This window comes from Macaca thibetana, chromosome 10, assembly GCF_024542745.1.
Source record: "Macaca thibetana thibetana isolate TM-01 chromosome 10, ASM2454274v1, whole genome shotgun sequence".
In the NCBI taxonomy this organism is placed as follows: Eukaryota; Metazoa; Chordata; class Mammalia; order Primates; family Cercopithecidae; genus Macaca; species Macaca thibetana.
Window position 1 is genome coordinate 94,464,705 of NC_065587.1, and position 14,771 is coordinate 94,479,475.

Genomic DNA, 14,771 nt, shown 5'->3' on the forward strand with positions numbered 1-14,771 from the left:
TCAGCCCCCTATGATTAGCTCCATCACATCTACCACTTGGATTATTGAAACAGTCTTTTAACATAATGAATTGTCTCATGCTCCATTGCAATATAAAAACCTCTTTCAAGTTAATCTTACTACATTTTATGTCTGACTATATAAATGTTCTGCTCAGACAGTCTTCAGTGGACTCCTAATTGCCTTTTTCTTCAATAAAATCTCCAAATGAGCTTTTGAAACTTCAATTAAAATATGACACAAAATTTCATTTGCTGACATTTATTAAAAATGATTTACTGAGAGCATATTTTACAATGCATTATGTCATACATTTGAGATTACACAGATAAACTATACAATATCTTATTTAAATGAAACATAATTTAGTAATACACATAGCAAAGTCAATCTGATATGGAAAAGTGTAGGTGTGCTAACGGTATTTAGGAAAATTAAAAAAAAAACTACATTAAAGACTGGAAAACATCCTCATGTGGAAAATACTATCGAGTAGAATGTATTCTCCCCAGTGTATTCAGCCTCACCAGAACGCCTTCCACAGCTGAGGTAGAGTCACTGATTGTTTCAGCTAACATGGGATAGATTTTGTACTGCCTTTTCTCATTGGATAATTTCTTTCATAGGGATAACGTTCCACATGGTGAATATAAAGAGTGAAATTTGTCTTTTGGAAACTCTGTTAAGAAACTAAATGTAGCCTCCTTCCAGGGAGATTTCCCCAGTCCTCTGAAAGCAACATGATCTAATATTTTCTTAAATACTTCAGCAATTCATATGACCTTATAGCCATTATCTTTATAGAAGGGAAAGGATAAAGTTGGATATACAACTGAGGACATTTCCACACAAGATTTTGAAGGAGTGGCTTTGCTTCTTTTTGCTGCTTATAGTTAACACTAAAGAAAGGAGATACATTGAGATAACAAAAAAAAAAAAAAAAAGGGAAACTGAACTTCATAATTTTGAAAATTGTCAGCTTGTGCAGAATGCAAAAGATGATAAAATTAGGAGGTTCATCATCAGGAAAGTGTGCTTTGGCAAGAAAGCCCAGGTTGGGGGCGGGACATTTGTTTAGTGTCTTGATAAGATCGAAAGGTCAGACTTTTCTTTCACACAGAGGTTTATTTGAAGAAGTTAACATGATTCAATAACTAAACATTGAGATATTTACATATATTAAATAGTCTTCAAATATTACATATATTAATATATGTACATATATTACACACATATATATACACACAATGAACTATTATATGAAAAAATGCTCAATATCGCTAATCATCAGATAAATAGAAATTGAAACCAAAATGAGATTTTATCTCACACTGGTTAGAATAGCTGTTATTAAAAAGACAAAAGATAAAAAGCGTCAGTGAGCATATGGATAAAAGGGAACCTTTGCACACTGTTAGTAGAATTGCAAATTAGTACAGCCAGGGAAGTTCCTAAAAAAATTAAAAATAGAACTACCATATGACCCAAATATCTCACCACTGGGTACATATACAAAGGAAATGGGGCAGTATGTAGAAGCAATAGCAGCATTCCAATGTTTATTGCAGCATTATTCACAATAGCCAAGATATGAATGCAAACTGTGTCCATCAGTGGATGGGAGGACATCATGTTAAGTGAAATAAGCCAGGCATAGAAAGACAAATATCACATAGTCTCACTTATATGCATAGTGTGAAAATGTTGAACTCATAGAAGCAGAGGGTAGAATGATGATTTCCAGGAGCTTGAGTTTGGGGATATGCGGTGAAAAGTTTGAGGAGAGGTTAGTCAAAATATACAGAATTTCAGTTAGGTGGGAGTAATAAATTTAAAAGAGCTATTGTACCAGATGATGCTATAGTTAATAACAATATATTGTATTCTCAAACATTTCTGAGAGTAGATTTTAAGTTCTCTCACTACACATACACACAAACACACACACACACACACACACACAAAACCCCCATATGTAACTTCAGAGTAACCATTCCCCAATGTAAATATATTCCAAACATTTGTACGCAGCAAATACACACAACTATTATTTGTCAATTTTAAAGGTATTTAAAAGAAGAATTATGTATGAAAAGATAAATAAAACTGAATTTTCTGGAAATAACTACAATTAAATTGTCTTTTATATACTCACAGATATGTACAGTTATCATGATAGTTATTATTAGAATATTTTCATTATCTCAGAATAAACCCTCCACCTCTCTGTTATTACCCCATCCAATCTCTTATTCCCAGGCTTAAGCACTCACTAATATGTTTTATTTCTACATAGGTTACCCTATTCTGGACTTTCCTATCAATGGACTCATACAATTTTTGAACTTTTGTAAGTAGCGTTTTTTGTTTAGCATAATGTCTCAAAGACTGATCCAAGTTGTAGCGTGTATCAACCCTTCATTTCTTTGTGTGGCTGAATGGTATTCCATTTTATGAATATACCATACTTTATCCCTTCATCTTTTGATGAATAGAAAATTGTTGTAAATCATTTTCTAAATATTTAATTTTCTCATTTCTACAGTTGGTGTGATTGAAAGTAAATCTCCATTAAGCAATTTAATATAATCAAATATTTTATAAAGTTTCTAGGCTGATATTTGTTGTTTTGTTTGCTTTTATATTTTACTTAATATTGGATCTGAATTCACTTCACCATAGGCTGTTACGATTATCCTAATAGATATGAGTTTTAATAGTTTTTTTACTATTTGATTCTTATATCTTTCCATTTTTCACACGAGTGATTTTTATTTTACTATTTTAAATAATATATATAGTATCATAAGATTTTATACTGCTATGTTTAGATAAATACATCGTATATTTTTAAGTATAAATTATTTTTGTCTTAAATATATTTTCATATCTGGTTAAATATATATTTTCCTGTTTTTTCTCTTTTAAAAGTATTATTTTTTATCTTGTATATAAAATTTATAATTGCATTACCAACTTTAAAATCATCTTTAAATTTTGCATTCCATTGTTTGACAACAGCAAAATTTGGAGATGGTTTAAATCCTTTTCCCCACACCGGTGTTATTGTGTAGCTTTTGGTTAGTCAAAGCTCACTTTTCACATTACAGTTCTATAGTGTTATGACACTTAGGTTTTAGAATTTCATTGTAAAGAGTATTTCTATTTTTTCTATCATTAATTTAATATTCTTTTTGATATTTAGTTATTCTTGGATATATAAGTTGCTATCATATATTTAGACTATAACTCTTTTTTACCAAACTCTTATTAATTGTAATTTTCTTATTTTCTCAGTTTTTCTAGATGTTATGATACTATTTCATACCTTAATGGTTTAGTAACTAAATTGGTCTTCAAATATTACATAGATTAAAGTTTTCCATTGAATATTTTATATGACTCAATTGAATAATATTACATTTGTGAATTAATACAGTATCCTCATAGGTTTCTGCTACCAAAGATAACCTCTATACCTTTGCAATAGTCATCATCTTCATGTGTTCTGAAATTTTATGTTATAAAATGCCTCAGGGGGAATCTGGGAAAATAGCAGAGTAGGAAGCATGAGGAATCGGTCTTCCCACCTACACAATAGCGTGGACAAAATCATTCTGTCTGATGTAACTATTTTGGAGTTCTGGAATTTATTAAAGACTTGCAACTTCAAAAGAATGCAATTTTGGTCAATTTAAGCTCTTCGCACAGTATTAGTTCCCCAGCCCTGTGACAGGCAGCTGTGCACTTGTTCCTGGAGAAACCTGCACACAACTTACAGGAGCCAGGATGACCAAAAAGATTCTGTCTCCCTCCTCCAAATCTTGAGGTCCTGTGCGCTGATCTTTGACTGCTGCTGTATGTATCTCACAGAGGTACAGGAAGGTAGGCAGCCGTTGTTATTGCCCCTTTTATCACTGTTACAGTTTCTCCCCCTCCAGGCTGAAGTGACTTCTTGAGGATTTAAAGAACCAGCATCATTTTTGTTTCCTTCATTTTTTCTCTCTCTCTCTCTCTCTCTCTCTCTCTCTTTTGTGGGGGGTGCAGAGACAGATGTTAAAGACTAGGACATTCAAAAGGAATGGAATATACGAAGGAAATTAGAATGTGACTACATATGCTCAAGGAAAGGTATGAACCCAGAAAAAACTGAGAAGCATAAATTTATACCACAGGCTGATATTTGACAGATCCTACAACAATCAAGAAATAAAAACAATGAAGATAATAAGAGAAAGCAACAATCTCTGGGGAAAGAGAAAGATAGATTTAAGAGTTACCACATTATTAGATTCAAATGTCAGTTCTCAACAAAAAAATTACAAGACTTACAAGAGAGAGCCAGGCGTGCTGGCTCATGCCTGTAATTCTAGCACTTTGGGAGGCTGAGGTGGGAAGATCACTTGAGCCCGGGAGTTCGAAACCAGCCTGGGCAAACATGGCAAAACCTCGTCTTTACCAAAAACACAAAAATTAGCCAGTCTCATAACCCAGTGTCTAAATAAATACATAGATAAAAATCCAAAATAAAATAATTAAAAAAATACAAGACAGAAAATTATGACCATTGAAAGAAAAACAATCAATCAACATAAACTGTTTCTGAAAATGTCCTGCAGGCTAATTTACCATATAAAAACTTTAAAATAACTGTTAAGAGATATTCATAGAACTAAAGAAAGATGTAGAAAAAGACAAAATGATGCATGGACAAAATGAAACTATCAATAAAGAGATTTGAAAAAGCTGAAAATAATTGAAAAAAATTCTGGAGCTGAATGTTACAATAATTAAATTTTTTTTCTTAATTGAAAAGAGGGATCCAAAGACAGATCCAAGCAGGCATAGGACAGAATCAGCAAAATGAAAGATTTTACAATAAAAATTATTGAGATAGAAGAACAACAAGAAAAGAGAATACTGAAGAAGTAAACAAAGCCTAAGGGACATGTGGGACATCATCAAGAGGAATAAGTACACATGCAGGTAGTCCCAGAATGAGAAGAGAGAAAGAGGCAGATAGACTATCTGAAGAAATAATGACTGAAATTTTCCAAATTTTATGAAAGATAAATATAAACATCCAAGATGCTTCACAAACTTCAAATAAGATGAACTCAAAGAGACCCACAGCTTGACACATTGTAATACATTTGAAAGACAAAGACAATGAGAGAATCTTGAAGGCAGTAAGAGAGAAACAACTTGTCACATACAAGAGATCTTCAATAAGATTATCAGTAGATTTCTCATCAAAAACTTTGGAGGATAGAAGGCAGTGGGCCAACATCTTCAAAATACAAGGAAAAAAAAAACAGTCAACCAAATTTGATATCCAAAAAAAAGTCTTGACCGGGCACGATGGCTCACTCCTGTAATCCCAGCACTTTGGGAGGCTGAGGTGGGCAGATCACGAGGTCAGGAGATCGAGACCATCCTGGCTAACCCGTCTCTACCAAAAATACAAAAAATTAGCTGGGCATGTAGTCCCAGCTACTCGGGGGGCTGAGGTAGGAGAATGGTGTGAACCTGGGAGGCGGAGCTTGCAGTGAGCACTCCAGCCTGGGCGACAGAGTGAGACTCCGTCTAAAAAAAAAAAAAAAAAGTCTTACAAAAGTGAGAAATTACGACATTTTCAGTTAATTAAAGGAGTTTGTTCCACTATAGCTGACCTGAAAAATATGCTCTGGGAAATTCTGCAGGTAAAATGAGAAGAAACTAGACAGTAACTCAAATCCACATGAAGAAATGTAAATCTCAGTAAAAGTAAATATATGGACAATTATAAATGTTAGTAATATTATAACAAGGGCTTGTAACTGTACATTTTTATTCTCTACATTATTTAAGAAACTAATACATTTTAAGAAAACAGTTATTAGTCTAAAAGTTAGTGTTGTTTTATTTTCATTTTATAGACACGGAGTCTCATTGTGTTACCCAGGTTGGTCTTGAGCTCCTGGGAGCAAGTGGTTCTCCTACTTTTGCCTCCCAAAGTTCTGGGGTTACAGGTGTGAGCCAACAAGTTTGGCCTTAAAAGCTATTGTAATTTTTAACTCTGGTTTGTTGCTCTAGAATTTGTTTCTATATAATTTAAAAGAGAAGGCATTTAAGAGAATTACTAGTTTATGTTTTGGGGAATACAATGTATAAAGAAGTCCTTTTATGTTATCCACAACCAGGAGGGTCAGGAATGGAGTTGTTGAAGGAGCGGATTTTTTGTGTGTTATTGAAGGTAAGCTAATGTACATTTAAGGCAGAATGGTATAACCTTTAGGAATATAGAGTTTCAATTTTCTAAGATAAAAAGTTTGGAGATGGAAGGTGATCAGTAATGGTTACCTAATAGTATGAATATATTTAATGACAGTGGACTGGACATTTAAAAATAGTTAAGAGAGTAAATTTTATGTTATGTACATTTTACCACAATACAAATATTGGAAAGTTAATAATTACCCAATTAAAAAGTGGAGCAGGATGTAAAGAGATTTCTTCAAAAAAGTTTATACAATTGGCTGATAAACATATAAAAAACTCTCAATATCATTATACTTCAAATAATGGAAGTAATATCATTATCAAATCATATCATTATGGAACTTCAAATCAAAAGAACCATAAAAATCCACTGCACAGTCACTAGCATGGAAATAATTTAAAGGATAGATAATATGCATTAGGATGTAGAGAAATCAAAACCCTCATATATTGTTAGAAATATAAAATGATGCAGCCATTCAGAAAATAGTCTGGCAGTACTTCAAAAAGATGACCATAAAGTTGCCATATAATATAGCACTCCACTGGAATTGCATACCAATTCCCTTAGGTATGCAGCTAAGGGAAATGATAAAATGTAAAGCATATACATGAATGTTCATCGCAGTATTATTCATAACAAAAAGTCAAAGCAGCCTAAATGCTATCAACTGATGAATGCATAAATAAAATATAGTACTCCCATAAAATGGAAAAGTATTCTACCTGAAGAAGAAATGAATAATTGATACGTGCTAGAATCATGGATAAACTTTGAAAACTTTATGCTAAATGAAAGAAGCTACACATAAATAACCACATGTTGGATGATTCCATTTGTATGTTCTTGAATAGGCAAACATTATTCCATATATATTGTCTTAAATAGGCAAATCCTTAGAGAATAAAAGTAGAGAGTGGTTGTGTAGAGCTGGGGAAAAGGAGAATGGAAAATGTTCATGGATACAGGTTGTCTTTTAGGGTGATGAAAATGTTCTAAAACCATGGCAATGGTTGTACAACTCTGAATATACTAAAAATTATTGATTAAATAATGGATGGTTGTATGGCATATGAATTATATCTCGATAAAGGTGTTTTTACAAATGAACATGTTTCAGGTTTATACTTTACTCCACAGAACGCAGTTCTTAAGGATATTAGTAATTAAGCAAGCCCATTAAAATATCTGAATTTCGCAAAGTCAAACAGCCTTTTTATGGTAGGGCTCATCAGAAGTATTAAAATTCTAATATGCACTATGATCCTTGTGATTTTTATGTGGGAATCAAACATAACTATTGACATTGAGGCATTTTATTCTGCTCTTCTGTTAACAACTGGTTGTATGCATTTCAGGGAATGCCTTTGGAAAACGGTGTTCTACGACTGTCATTTCTTTCCCAGTCTAGTCTAAAATGTTGTGCACAATTTTTCTTGTTCTTATTTTAAGGATCATTTTGTATTTGAAAAAGATTATTAGATTATATATTTTCACTGGTTCAACTTAAGTAAGTCTTTAAATTATGCACAAACTGATTACTTCCTTATAAACTACTCTCTCATCTAGATGGATGTATATTAATGAAAATCTGTAGGCACAGTCACTAGCATGGAAATAATTTAAAAGACAGTTTTTCTTTACTTATAAAGAAAAGCTAAGTTTTCTATAGGCACAGATATAAATAAAGTTATGCTCTTTAGCAAAACCAGAATGAGCTAGTCGAAGAATGTGATATATAATATATTAAGAATATTGCATCTGACCAATGATATGTTCTGAAGTTTAGCTGGCCTTTAAAATAGTTTTATATATTCATAATATACTTTTATACATATGAATGTTATATAAATTAAATTGACATTTAATGTTTTATATTCTTGAAGGAAGGACATTATGCTTGGTGTGCAAATACCTTTAAAATGAAGTGAGATAAAATGTATATATATCCAAAAACTATAATTACATTTTTTATTGTGATAACAACACTTAAAATGAGATCAACCCTCTTAAATTTTTAAGAGCACAATATAGTATTATTATCTATAGGCTCCATGTTGTACAGTAGATTTCTAGGATTTATTTATCTTGCATAACTAGAATGTTACACCCTTTAAATAGCATCTCATCAAATTCCCCTCACCCCAGTCCCTGGCAAATACCAATGAATATTGGATAATTATTTTTGTCAATGAAAGCAACATTAATGGCTAATCTTATCACTTCTTGGATTGACTTGATCCGTTTCACAGACAGTGTTCTCATCTAGGTCTTGTATTTGACCTATATGCTCCCTCAGGTTTCTTCTTCTAAATTCTTGTTACCTATATCTAAGTAAATTTAAAAAACAATTTGCCTGTCTGGGTGTGGTGGCACCTGTAATCTCAGCACTTTGGGAGGCCGAGGCGGGTGGGTCATGAGGTCAGGAGTTCAAGACCAGCCTGGCTAATACAGTGAAACCCCGTCTCTACTAAAAATACAAAAATTAGCCGGGCGTGCTGGCACATGCCTGTAGTCCCAGCTACTCAGGAAGCCGAGGCAGGAAAATAGCTTGAACTCAGGAGGCAGAGGTTGCAGTGAGCTGAGATCGTGCCACTGTACTCCAGCCTGGGTAACAGAGCAATACTCTGGTTTAAAAAAAAAAAAAAATCCTGCCACTATATATATACCAAATTAAATTGTATTATAATGTGAAAGTTTGCTTTCAAATACGCTCTAATCTTCTTTAAACTGTCTGCAATTTTAGGAATTTAATATTTCAATAATGCAAATAGTTAAGTCAGCTCCTATTTCTATGACTGTTTCTGGTTCTATTTATTGTAGAAAAAGAAAGAAAAAGTAACTTTCCTTCACTGAATATCACATCAAAAATTTGTGACCACAAAGGGCATTCAGTTTTGTTGCCATGGGAGCATCTGGCATCTGCTCTGCTTGGAGAGTCCTGGGAATGGAAACTTCCAGCAGCGAAACATGTTCCTTACAACTTTTTGGGCCTTGGTGGCTGTAATTTTAATGATGATCAGCTGTCATTTTTATACACAGAATTTCATTACAAGATAGTGAACTTATTTTTCTTGATAGTGAACTTTAAAGTACTAATAAGGTAGATTTATACGATGCCAAATCAGTAATTTAAAAACAATAAAACAATTGTTATCATTAGATTCCATTTTTATTGTAGTAAAAAAGAAGTACGTAAATGCACTTGATTATTTAGGTATATTCTGAGTGATTACTTATAAAGAAGAACTAAGTATTTAACTTTTATTTGGCTCTCTCTTGTTTGCCTCACATTATAGTATTTCAATTGTGGAGCAATATTTTTGAAGTGAGTTTTTCTATGTCTTTTTGGAATTCAAAGTTCTAGTGTGATATGTTTGGTTTTGATGGAACCGCTGTAGTTAGAGTTAGAGAGGTCAACCCATGCAAAGCATGGGACCATGCACAATGACACAGATTCTCCTTGGTTTCTCTTAGTACATGTTTAATTTCTGTTAGAATAATTCTGCCATATTTTAAGTTGGAGGATTTACAGTACTCACAGGCATTTCTGCTTCTAGGAAGAACTTCTAGGCAGTGATTTAGCTTATTGTGAAACTGGAATAAAAATGCTTCTTCTGTGCTTTGCCTCTGCAGGCTCCTTTGCATACATTCATGTATGCCTTTTGAGAAAATAAATTAATGAATCATCACTCTTTTACATTGAAACAGTTGTGGTTTGGGTATAATGATTGATAAAAGGAGGGAGAACTGAATTTCAGCCTTCTCTTCCTCCCTTTGCTGAAATTGTATGTATGGTGTACACACTGCCTAGCTGTCGGCTGTTGTTCTGCTTCTAGTCTTGCTGCCTAATTGCCTTAGCATCTGATGTTTGCTCCTGGATATCCTTTATCAGTGATAGTGAATTTCCATCACACTTCTCAATGGCCAATGATCCCAAAGTTCTTCTTACGGCTTGCATCAAAACATATATATGCTATTATACACACTTTACTAATTATATCTGGAATTTTATTGTATTTAAAAAGAAGGGTAAATGAAGCAAACTCATAGTCAGCTACCTAAACCTTTAGATTTTTTTCACTTATTTATTTTTTGCCTGGAGGGTCACTTTTACTAAAAGATTAGTGCCATTCTTTTCTTACTTATTCTCTTATTCATCTACTATCATAATGTGGTCTCACATTTATTCTAAATTCACTGGAAAACTTTAATTGGATTCAACAACATTTAAGAAGGTACTTGTACTGGCAGATTACCTTCAAGCTTTAGATTGAAACAACATAATAGTATGGAACAAGGAGGAAAAAACTTTGTTTAATTTTTTCAAAATGTCTTTCCTTTAAAAGTTATTCAGGATGAATTTCCACTCTTTCATCTGATATGCTAATCTGAGTGTTCATTACAGAATATTGTTTATGTACCTTAAACTACTTGGGGAGCATTACACGACAGCTGTCTTCTTAATATCCTCACAGAAATTAGTTCTTCTATTTCAGGAAACTATCCCAGTGATCCCAATATGGCTCCCTATATAAATATGTAAATCTATTTCAGAATCACCCGCAGACTGTATATTACAGATGTCTGTGATTCAAAGTACTTGCTTGCTAAAATATATATCTCTATACAATGATAATATGCAAATGGATTTAACTTGATATGATTAAAGCAATTAAAACTAATGATGCAATAAAAGACAGGTAGATAGACACATATGCAAAACTTATTCACAGTAGTAAGCATTCTGCAATTAAATTTTTCTCAATAAAGTTAACACTTTTCATTAAAGAACTTGTGCGATTTACTAATTTAAATATCTATGTGATAAAATAAACATTTGCTTGTAATAAAGTTGATTTTTACCATTTATCACTAGTCATTGACTAAGAAAATTCTTGCCTGCAATGAATGAAAGCAAAATTGTGGAAAAAATTAACAATGTCACAATTACCATTTTTGAATAATGGTTGAAGATATTATTGTGTATAATCATTTGTGTAAATTATTACTACAATAAGCATAAATGCTCTGTTGTAAGTATAATTTTAAATTATTTAAATAAAAGAATATAACTTATGAAACAATACATGAAATCTTTCATTAATTAATAATTCCTATTTAGGTGGAAAAAGAAATATCCTCTAGGTTAGTGCTTTGTGGCTTTTTGTTGCAGTTGATCAGTATACATATTGCTAATTGTTCCTTTGTAGATTACATATTGTATATGTCAATAAAATGTGTAGAATACATATTGTAGATGTCAAAATTTATATGTCACTTAGAAATGACTATATCTGATTATACCTATGTATAAATTTCAGTTAAACTTTTGCTTCCTGGTTAGGTTAGTTCTACATAAAATCCTTCACTTTGCAAACTTATAAGACTACTTAAAATCAACATTCTGACATATTATTTTAACGCTGCTCTGTGGCCATTTTAAAATGACATTTTAACATAGCAACCACAAACATAATATTGCTTAAATAAAATTATTTAAAGCTCTTTATTGTGATCCATTTCCCATTTTTATCTTAAAATACACTTTAGTGATGAGTATTATAAAACTACATTTTATGCATTTAAAAATAATGTAGAGTAATTGTTAGGATATTAAATTAATACTGTGTGTTTAAATAATATAATCAGTTACATTCAGGAAATAAAATTCATAAATAAAAATGTATCAGAAGAAAATCGTGATTTCCAATGGATGCGATTGCCATTTATGATAGCTAAATTCAGTTGTAATTAATGCTTAACATTGTCAATGGTGAGATTTGAGAAAAATAAAAGTACAAGTGGTGTAATAGCACAGACATTTTGTGAAGAATTATATTAATTTTTAGGTAAATAAGCTCGCATTTCTTCATAGGCATGGTAGAAGATAACATCACTATATCAATAATAGAAAGAAATAGTCCCCAAATTGTAAGTTTGAGAGGTTTTAAACCACTTAAAAATGGGAGAGAGCATTTTGATATAATTTAGTATAAGTTGAATTATCTTATTAATATTCCCAAATCCAATTATTTCATTGTTTTTTTAAAACTATAAAGAACAAATAGATATCTTTTGTTTAATCAAATATGCTCCTATAAATAAAAGTATTTTATAATGTGATTGATATTTCATATAATATCAATTATCAGTTAAATAGCAATGTATTCAAATTTCCACTAAAATTTGAATTCTAATACAATTAGAAAAAAAACTACACAAAAAAGATAAAATAATCTTGTATAAACATACTTACTGGAACATTATCTCAATGTTTCACCTTAAATAATACATCTATTTTCATCAAAAGATTAAACAACTCATGTAAAATGTGTCCCTTATGGATGTTTGAATCATTTTATAGAATATGTTCTTTAATTGTATTTATCAATGTTAATTATTTTTAATAGGAGAAGGAAAGAAATAATACATCACAAAATTAGCATATACTTATATTTTTATCAGATATATTGAGGTTTCCAATGTTAATATAGCTTTAAGATGATAAGCTTTCATCAAGAACCAATGCAGCTATTATTATTTTAAAAGTATTTTTCTCATTAACAAGTACTATATGTATTTTATTTATTGAAAAGACTATCAAAAGTAGAGAAGTATAAATAAAATAATAGTAGTAATCTGTTTCCCAAATAGCCATTTTTGCTTTTCTCCATATTTCCTTTAATGCTTTATTTTCTTTATGTATGTTTATTCTGTTAATTTATTTCAAAATGCAATGTTAATACAATTTGCCCCCTCACAAAAAGGAATATATTCCATAAACATCAAATATTTTGATATTGATCTCTTGGTTTTATATGATTTTTTAAATTTCTAGACTTTTATTTCAAGATGTATTTTTTTTGGGAAAAAAATGGTGCCTTCCTAACAGATAATTTGATGCAAAATATTTTAGTAAGAGTAAAATTCTGACACTTTCAAGACTGTCCCCTATTTTTATATGATTTCTTTCTAAATTACATGCACATGAATTCTTAGATACTCGCTATATAAAGATACAAAATATGGTACATACATGAGCTCTGAGCTACTTCACTATTTCTTCGTCAATGGCAAATACACAATACCTTAATGTAGAGAAGAAAGAACAGGAGATTTCTTAGTATTCACTATAAAGATGTAATTAATTCAGTGTCCTATCTTGATCAGATTGCTTTTTCAGGAGCTACTAAAATATCTTTTATAGAAAAATTTTATATTAGATGTATCATAAAACCATAACCTCTTCTTTACTTAGGCCTATGCAAATTTTAATGAAACTTCTTAGATAATGCAACATATCCTACGTTTCATATGTTTTAGAATTTTGAATGGAACCTCAAATGATTTCATATTGAGTTTCAAGTTCCAGAGAAACAACATAATTTTTGTGATTCACTTTGTAATAAGAATCTTACTTTTTCCAGGTAAAATGGCAGGAATTTTGAGGATAAAATGCTAAGATAGGTTTTATTTGCACTTATTCTGCATTCGGTAGCTTTTTCCTTCTGTCACTGCAAATGCAACTATAAAAAGCATTTAGAACATCTTCATCTGTCAAACAACCTATATGTACTAGATCAGCCCTTTTTAAATGGTGATTTGTGTACAAATCGCCCAGGAATCTTGTTAAAATGCATTATTTGTACATCTAGGGTGAAGAACTGTGATTCCACTTTTCCAACAAACTCTCATGTGACGCTGAGGCTGCCTGGACACAGAGAACTTTGAATATTAATTGTACCCAGCAAAGAACTCCTCAATTGCTAGTCCTGATACGTTTATATCCTTCAAAACAATGTGTTTATAAATTTGCATATGTCTCTAAAGAAAATAAACTTAGAAACCAAAGGCAATTTAAGTAATTGTGTCTATAGACACAGTTATTTTACTGTCTGTAGATGGTATGGTATTTCCAGCGACCTCCACCCATTTCAACAGATTGGTCAACGCCTTCTGTTCTACAGAGAGTCCTCTATTTCACTCTTCTGCTGTGTTTTTCTGCTAAATGTAGAAAGAAAAATTGAGAGGAAGAAGACTTACACATTTGAATTTCAGTGTTTCCACTTTTCACCCTTATTTTACAGTAGATTTATGAGTCCATAAATGAACATTTTGTTCTCCCCATTTTAACTTTTGTTCTCCTCTGATGTAAACTTTAATTGTTTAAGTACTCTGTCTAGTTTTATGACAATTGCTGTTTTCACTTTTTCTTCAGTGTATGTCTTCACTCACACATTTTAGATTTGTTCAGTAAGGAGTTTGTCCACAGTATATATCCCAAATAAGTATTGCTTTAGAAACAGTGTTCTACTTTAGTATGTGTTATAGCATACATTATTTGGAAAGATAGCTTATCTATTTATTTTTTCTCATAATTTGGTTTGGAAGTATGAGCACTGCTTTCTTCATAATAAAAAGTAATTTTAACATATTATAGATACCATGTGCAGATTTATTTTAGTGAAGCCACAACCATGTTAGAAAGCCAGTCAACCTAGGCCAG

The 14,771-nt window shown here is 31.5% G+C and overlaps 1 long non-coding RNA gene across 3 annotated transcripts in view; it reads left to right on the top strand.

Annotated features, from left to right (window-relative positions):
- The window catches only part of LOC126964020 (uncharacterized), a 58,385-nt gene extending 43,843 nt beyond the window's left edge, over positions 1–14,542 (top strand). For 2 of the 3 annotated variants that reach the window (XR_007729297.1, XR_007729300.1), the window contains one exon: positions 13,921–14,542. This is a non-coding gene — a long non-coding RNA (uncharacterized LOC126964020). Of the gene's footprint in view, positions 1–2,296; positions 2,410–13,920 lie in introns of those variants that run through there. The other variant, XR_007729298.1, reaches the window with a different exon arrangement.
- The last annotated feature ends 229 nt before the right edge of the window (positions 14,543–14,771 follow it).